At 34.8% G+C, this 8,889-nt stretch overlaps 1 long non-coding RNA gene across 4 annotated transcripts; it reads right to left on the bottom strand.

Moving 5' to 3' along the window:
- Window positions 1-1,670: 1,670 nt before the first annotated feature.
- LOC139198354 (uncharacterized) lies at window positions 1,671-4,374 on the bottom strand. Of its 4 annotated transcripts, XR_011583780.1 has the most exons (6): window positions 4,013-4,374; window positions 3,819-3,911; window positions 3,644-3,752; window positions 3,478-3,544; window positions 2,553-2,632; window positions 1,671-2,149 (listed from the first exon to the last, which is right to left on the bottom strand). It is a non-coding gene; the product is annotated as an uncharacterized lncRNA (long non-coding RNA). The 4 variants fall into 4 exon arrangements; XR_011583778.1 differs by lacking the exon at window positions 1,671-2,149 and having other exon boundaries at window positions 2,416-2,632; window positions 4,013-4,372; XR_011583781.1 differs by lacking the exons at window positions 1,671-2,149; window positions 3,644-3,752 and having other exon boundaries at window positions 2,416-2,632; window positions 3,478-3,559; window positions 4,013-4,370.
- Between the last annotated feature and the right edge of the window lie 4,515 nt (window positions 4,375-8,889).

Raw genomic sequence — 8,889 nt, 5'->3', positions numbered from 1 at the left:
GTTAAAGAGAGTCATTAATACTTTCATAAGAAAACTTCATTCATTTGTTAAAATTATGTTAACTTTTAGTACGTTTAGATTTTAAATTTACCAAGAAACAAAATTCACAAGAAATTCAAATGTATCTTAAAATCAAATGTACTCTTGCCAATATGATTAACCGTACTTCTTATAAAATTGTAGAAAAAATGTTTAATCAAATTATTAAAAGGATCGGATTTTTAATCAACGAAATTGAAAAATGAGACACCTATATCTAAACCTTCTTACTTTTTATTTTTATTTTTTGGTGCATTGCCACCATCTACGTTTCGGTCTGGACTTCATTTTTTGACAATATGATCTGCAATTAATTTAGGGCACATTACATTTTGTTAAATGACTATAATATTTACATGTATTTAATACAATCAACATATAACAATTAGTGTATCTATTTGTGGAGTATAGGGAGGAACGAAACGAGGAATGAAAGCTTGACGACAAAAAGAATCAGACGTTTTAAAAGAATTAAGGCAGTTTAGCCACTTCCTTTGATTTTCATATGCAAAAAATATTTTCCACTTTCTTACCAAATATCTCTTGACACATAATGAAGTGATCGACTAATTGTAGCAATGGTCTCTCAATTTTAACTTAATTGGAGCAATGGTCCATCAACTAAAAATTTATTACCATTAGGTCCCTCAATTCTTCAAAGCCGCTATGGTCATTTTCGTTAACTCCGTTAAAATAAGTCATGTGTCATGCATGTGAGGATAAATCAAGGGGCAAATATGAAAATTCAAATAAGAAAAATTGTATCAATGATCCCTCAACTTTAATTCAACGGGAGAAATGGTCCTTTAACTTTAACTCAATTGGAGTAATGATCCCTCAACTTTAATCCATTGTAGCAATGATCTTTTCAACATAACTCATTTTGACAGAATTGATGAAAATGACCATAGTTACATGTTATGATGAGTTAATGGATCAATGATAATAGATTTTTAGTTGATGGATCATTGCTTCAATTTAATTAAAGTTGAGAGACCATTATTACAATTTACTCTAAAATGATTGAAGAGATTATGACAGATCATATTCACCATAGTTGTATTTATTTAAGGTTGTATTTATAGCAATTCTACTTGATAACTCTATTTTAATCTATCGAAGAAAAATTTCGTTGAAATTGTTCATTTGGAAATTTCTCAAAAAGCTAATCATAAGTTCTTATACTTTATGCTTTTGAATAATGAGTGAATAATTTGGAAAATCAAAAGATTCTCTTGCAGTTCTTCATCACTTCCTTTTCCTCTTGCTTTTGCTTAGTAGTGCAAACTTCATCAGAGCCGTCCATTTTTTAAAAGAAAAACTAATAAAAATGACTTGAAATTTTTGAGTTTTAACGATAAAGATAAAATAAAGGATAAAGTAAAAAATACCAATGTTGATTTTTCGTTAAAGTGAACAGTACCAGAAGTTTTTTGTTAAAGTTCATTTTTTTTAAAATCTATTGTTGATTAACATATAACCTAAGAATTTATGCGTGACTTGACTTCAAATGCTCACCCAGGTGAGACTTAAGTCCCGGTGTAACATATTACATGGTATTGTTTATTATTTTATTTTTTTGTCAAAATTTATTATTATTTGTTATGAATCTATTTATGTTGGTGGTGAGGATGCTTGTGATGCTATATTTATTTACAGTATGTGTCAATGAGATATTGAGAGTATCAATCTCACATCAAGGAAGGGACCTTACATGTTGAGTTACTCTTCATATTGTCAATTGGTTTTATGGTGGAAATCCAACTTTCTTCATGGTATCAGAGCAAGTTGTCCCGCTTGTGAAGCCTAATGGCCACACATACTCCATGCCACCTTATTTGTGTTGTCCGCGTGTTAGGCTTGAAAATTCGTCATACATGAGGTGGCGTATTGAGAGTATCAATTTCACGTCGAGGAAATGAAGGACCTTACATATGCTTATAAGTAGTTGTACTACTTTATATATTGTCAATTAGTTTTATGATAAGATCTCAACTTTTGTCAGACGATACTGATAGCATGTGTGTAGCATTGGGGTTGTCCAAATTTCTCATTCAAATCCCATGTTGAAGTGACTCGTACAACTTACACTATAAGTAATTGGGAAAACCTACGACAAAAAGTAAACATTGTAAGTGTCTGTCACATTCGAATCCGATGCATTAGCAAAGTAAAAATTGTTCACCAATGGGGCAGTGGTACTTATGCATATATTCGTTGATTTGTGACACTAACGGGCCTAGTGGCTTGGAATAATTTCATAAGAAAATGGCTACTTGACACATCCCGACCGAAATCGAGGTATGCTGGCCGTCACGAGAGGTTGACGTAACCATGTGCACAGTGCGGAAGCAATAAGGATAAGAAATATACAAATAAATAAAAACCAAAAGCTACTAATATGCACTAATAAGCAAAAAGTGCTAGGAGTGAGATACAAGAGTAAATACTCCTAATCAGAGCATAGAAAGTCTAGGTGCAGTCTAGTAGGACAAGTACTAGTTATACAGTACCATAAGATATCCTATGAATATTTTATTCTGTCGAAACCGCCGAGATCCTTAATGCCACCAACAACAAGTTTACCTAAAACCTGGAGGGGCGCAAAACAGAAAACGTAAGTGGGCAAAAACAAAGGTTTTCAAAACCATTTCATCATCAAAATGCTCTAACCCCTCGTCGTAAAACATGTATAATTTTCCCAGAAATAGAATATAAATATATATATATATATATATATATATTCAAATCATGCTTCACATATTCATAATCATAAGTATGTCATGCCAAGATATAAACAGGATAAGTAACCAAGGTGAAAATAAATTCATGGAAAATAACACATTAGCTAGAACCCCTGCAGAAGTCTGTACGACTGAATTCATAGCTCATTAGTCAATCTAGCCGAAGTCACTACAAATGACCTATATAGCACTACACTGCACACAAGTCGGAACCACTGAAAAGGGTCTGTACGACAAGACTGGGTGTAATATAATTATGCTCAATACTACGCTCTCATGATAGTTGTGCGATAAATCGCTAGTCACCTACGAGTCGGAACCACCTATAATGGTCTGTACGACAAGACTGTGCACCTAAATTGGATCCAATGTGAGCATATGGTGCGGGAGGTGACATTATATACAGGCATGTACTATATCTCTAGCTAAATCACAATCACCCGAGGTGCAGGTTTATGACCTCTATGCTTCTCAATTAATCACAGCCATTCAATACACATTCACAATTCATAAACTCACCTGGAACTTACCTGAGCGCCCACAACACCAAATCACATTTATGCATACAATTCTAACTCATGGTTTAAGCATAAAGCAATAGGCATGACATATTCAAAGCATAACTCATTTAAATGCATTTTCTGGGAAAATATCAACCATATACGTATACACTTAAAACCAAAAGTCCACTCACTGGTATGTCGAAGGGTCGTAGCCCTCGAGTCGCCATTGACTACGCTCGTCCTAGGGATAAGTCTCCCCTATATGCGAAACAACTATAAAAACGTTAATTTAAAGCACATAACCAATACTAGCTAATAACTTCTCATACATTGCTCAAATTGGATGTTTGAATATACCAACGTGATCCACACAACCTCACGAACATCCCCATATTTTTAGAAAAAATTTCCGACGTCCCACACGCAGGCATGGGCACAGCAACACGCACGGCCACGCGCAGGGACCCTAATGGAATCCCTTAACGTCGTTAGGAATATTCCGTTAAAAAGTAACAGAAACAATTAATTCTACCTGACAGCGTCAAAATATTCCATCAACTCTGATGGAATATTTTATCTTCTTCTCCGGTTAGCCTCTCCGACTGCCGTCGCCGTTCATCGGAAACTGGAAAATCATGAAAACTTTCATATCTCGTCCAATTCTCAACCAAATTCCACGAAACTTGAACCAAATTGAAGCTTAGGACAAGTAGAACAAAACCTTACCTTTCAAAAGTCCTAAAACCGACGGAACTCACCGAAAAATCCTTCGATATTCCGGCTAAACCTGCAACTCCCTATTCCCGAGCTTCCCGATGTCCAAATCACTTCATTTTTCTTCTCCGAGCCTTGTGAAGACGATCTAAAGCTCCCTATAGCTTCAAAACTCTCGGAAAACTACACATTTATGTGTGCATGAACAGTACCTTGGTTTTTCAAGGTTTCACATCCAAATAATAGTATGAATGGACTCAGAGCTTGTAGGGAACAAGAACATCACCTTTTTAACGTCGATCCGTGACTGGTTGAAGGAGTTTGAGGTTGACTGTACAGTTTGTACGGAAATGGAAGGAAATTCGAGAGGGAAGGGAGAGAGAGAGAGAGTCAACGGGAGAGAGAGATTCAACGGGAGAGAGAAAAGTATGGGTGCTTGTGTGTGGTCCTAGTTGGTCACAACCAACAAAACTAAGTCCTAAGTGTTCCAAAAACTTAGGAAAATCTTTGAATCGGTCCAAATAAAACTTTACCCACATGACCACACAAAACGTCCAAGGGTAAATAAGTAATCTCATGCCGTCGAAATAGATATTTCGGGACGGGCTGTGACACCACTGGTTCCGATGGAATTAAAAAAAAATATCCCAAGCAAGGTTCTGAATCTATATTTCAAAAGTGATTAGTTGAAAATAAGCATTTCGGTAAGTTCATTTTGAAGAGAGCCTTAAATTGATGAAGACGCAAGTTGGTGAAAGGCAACAAATTTTACGTCAACAATATTTAATTTTCGAAGAGAATCTAGTTTTATGATTGAATGTGCCTTAACATAGCCTTGGTTTTCGGCATTAACCAGTTTCCAATGCAAAAATTCAAAATAAAATTACAATCCATATGAAATTCCAACTAATGAGGACTGAGAAGTATGCATGAGGTGATTTTAGTGCGTGTCCAACTAAAGCCATCCACCAATTGCGTGAAGGCGGGCATCGTCCGAATTGGTTTAGATAAAAAAGTTCTTTAAGTTTTACGTTGTCGTTTTTCGATTGTTTAAACCTGAATTATAAGAGAATTTGCACACAAAAATATATTTTGTAGAATATAAAGACGATAATTTGATGTTGCAAGGGAAAAAAAACAAAAATAAGGCAAAACCCAACATCAAAAGAAATTTGAAGAAGGGGAGGATCGGTATTATGCTACCAAAGAAATGATTATGCTACCAAAGTATGATTAAAGTACCATGTTATTAAGAACCTTTTTTTTTTGGGAAAATCTCGATAGTACTAGAAATTTTTTATTGATATCAAAAAAAGGAAAGAATACACCTAGTCAGATGGAACATAAACATAATCCTTCATGATACAACAAAAAATGAACATAAAAAAGAAGGCGGGACAATTGTCCTTTGCTCAACTTTGCTTGGGAAAAGATTATAGTATAGTTTTAAGAAGCTTACTTAGGAATTCCTCTTTTATATTCCATTGGAACCAATTGTCCTTTGTTATGAAATTATTCCAAGCGATTAGGCACAATTTTTACTATATTAGTATATCTAATTCGAATGCGACAGACATAACTTACCTACAGTGTTTACTTTTTGTCGTAGGTTTTCCCGATTCCCTTTGTGTGTGTGTTGCGAGTCACTTGAACATGGGATTTGGATGAGGAACTTGGAAAACCCAAATGCTACACACAAGCTATATCTTCCTTAATATACAATAGCTTCCGAAAAATTTCCTGTTTCATCGCAACATATTTTCATGAATTTACAGTATTTGTCAGTATCTTCTCGAGAAAGTTGGGATTCCTCTATACAATAAATTAGTACTATGGAAAGTTGAAGCTCGACGTGGGATTGACACTCCAACATGCATCCTCACGTGTGTCAAATCAATGTAGAATTAGTACTCTCAACACGTTCTCTTATGCGTGCAAATTTCCAAGCCTAATACGTGAACACCATAAATTATAGGATGACTTGGAGTATGTATGGTTGTTAGCACGCTGGACAATTTGCCTTGATATCATAAAGAAAGTTGGGGTTTCACCATAAAATCAATTAGCAATATGAGGAGTAGCTCAACTACTTATAAGCACATGCAATGTCTCTTATTTCTTTTATATGAGATTACTCTAAATACGTCCCCTCACGTGTGACGAATCGATAGAAGACCATTTTCATTGTGACATGATCTTGTAGATAGACGCTTTTGCTTGCATAGAGTTCACACTTTGAGAAATACATTAACATATTTAAACTAGTTTTTTTTTTAATTATTATTTTATATTTTTGTCAAAATTTATTATATTTGTTATGAATCTAATTTTGTTGGTGGTGAGGATGCTTGTGATGCTATATTTATTTACAGTATGTGTTAATGAAATGTTGAGAGTATCAATACCATATAAAAAAAAAGAGGGACCTTATATATACTTATATATACTTATAAATAGTTGAGTTGCTCTCCATATTGTCAATTGATTTTATAGTGGAAACTCAACTTTCTTTATGATATCAGAGCAGGTTGTCCTGTTTAAGCCTAATGGCCACACATGTTTCATGCCACCTAATTTGTGTTGTTAACTTGTTAGGCTTAAAAATTCGTCATACATGAGGTGACGTGTTGAGAGTATCAATCTCACGTCGAAGAAATGGGGAACCTTACATATGTTTAGAAGTAGTTAAACTACTCTACATATTACCAATTAATTTTATAATAAGATCTCAACTTTTGTCAGACGATACTGATAGCATGTGTGTAGCATTTGGGTTGTCCATGTTTCTCATCCAAATCCCATGTTCAAGTGACTCGTACAACTTACACTACAAGGAATCGGGAAAACCTATGACAAAAAGTAAACATTGTAAGTAAGTTCTGTCTGTCACATTCGAATCCGATGCACTAGTAAAGTAGAGATTGTTCACCAATGGGGCAGTCATGCATATATTCGTTAATTTGTGACACTAACGGGCCTAATGGCTTGGAATAACTTCATAAGCAAAGGGCTATTAGTTTCGGTGGAGTTAAAAAATAAAATAAAAATCCTAAGCTATGTTTTTAAATCTATATTTCAAAAGTGATTAGTTGAAAATGAGCATTTCGGTAAGTTCACTTTGAAGAGAACCTTAAATTGATGGAGACACAAGTTAGTGAAAGGCAACAAAATTTACGTGAACAATATTTAACTTTCAAAGAGAATCTAGTTTTATGATTGAATGTGCCTCAACATAGCCTTGGTTTTTTGCATTAACCAGTTTCCAATGCAAAAATTCAAAATAAAATTACAATCCATATGAAATTCCAACTCATGAGGATTGAGAAGTATGCATGAGCTAATTTTAGTGTGTGTCCAACTACAGCCAACCACCAATTGCGCGAAGGCGAGCATCGTCCCAATTGGTTTAGATAAAAAAGTTCTTTAGGTTTTACGTTGTCATTTTTCAATTGTTTAAACCTGAATTATAAGAGATTTTGCACCAAAAATTATATTTTGTAGAATATAAAGACGATAATTTGATGTTGCAAGGGAAAGAAAACAAAAATAAGGCAAAAACCAACATCAAAAGAAATTTGAAGAAGGGGAGGATCGGTATTATGCTACCAAAGAAATGATTAAATAAGTCTATGAAAAGATTATAGTATAATGTTATTAAGAACTTACCTTCGTATTAAGGGGGTTTTTTTTTTTTTGGAAAAACCTCTACGGTACGAAGAGAATTTTATTGATATCAAATAAAAAATTACATCTAATCAGAAAGCATAAATCTAACTCCTCATGATACAACAAAAAAAGAACATAAAAAAGAAGGAAGGACAATTGTCCTTTGCTTAAGAACTTTGCTTGCGAAAAGATTAAAGTACAGTTTTAAGAAGCTTGCTTAGGAATTCCTCTTTTATATTCCATGGGAACCAATTGTCCTTCGCTTATGAAATTATTCCAAGCGATTAGGCATAATTTTTACTCTATTAGTGTATCTAATTCGAATGTGACAGACCTAACTTACCTACAGTGTTTACTTTTTGTCGTAGGTTTTCCCGATTCCCTTTGTGTGTGCGTTGCGAGTCCCTTGAACATGGGATTTGGATGAGGAACTTGGAAAACCCAAATGCTATCTTCCTTATTATGCAATAGCTTCCGAAAAATTTCATGTTTCATCGCGACATATTTTCATGAATTTACAGTACTTGTCAGTATCTTGTTAAGAAAGAGTTTTATTATAAAATCAATTAGCAATATAGAGAGTTGAAGTTCGATGTGGGAATGACACTCTCAAAACGCTCCTCGCGTGTGGCAAATCGATATAAGATTGATACTCTCAATGCGTCCTCTCACATGTGCAAATTTCTAAACCTAACACGTGGACAACGTAAACTGTGGTGTGACGTGGAGTATGTGTGGTTGTTAGCACGCAAGACAAACTGCTTTGATACCATGAAGAAAATTGGAATTTTACCATAAAAACAAATTGCAATATGAGGAGTAGCTCACTTGCTTATAAGTACATGCAAGCATGGTTCTAAAAGACGTTAGGCGCTAGTCAGGTGGCAAGCTGGGGCCTAACGTCTAGGTGGTTAGGCGGGATCTAGGCAGGGGCCTAGGCCGATTTAAGTAAATCCATTATATATCGTATAAATAAGTGTTTGCTTATACTTAAAATTTATTAAAAAAATAAAATGCAAAATGAAAGTTATATATTTTATGTCTAAGTGAGTCGCGATCTAAGCGCGTGCCTAAGCGGGTTTGGATGAGTTAGGTGGGCGCCTAAATAGGTTTAGGTGTCATTTCTTAATTTTCAAACACCCAGGGATTAATCTGGGTGGTGGTCAACCGCCTAACGCCCATGCGGCGCTACACGGAGATTTTTAGAATACCATATATAGCTA

Source organism: Malus domestica, chromosome 08, assembly GCF_042453785.1.
Source record: "Malus domestica chromosome 08, GDT2T_hap1".
Classification (NCBI taxonomy): Eukaryota; Viridiplantae; Streptophyta; class Magnoliopsida; order Rosales; family Rosaceae; genus Malus; species Malus domestica.
This window is presented reverse-complemented; position numbering and strand designations above follow the sequence as displayed.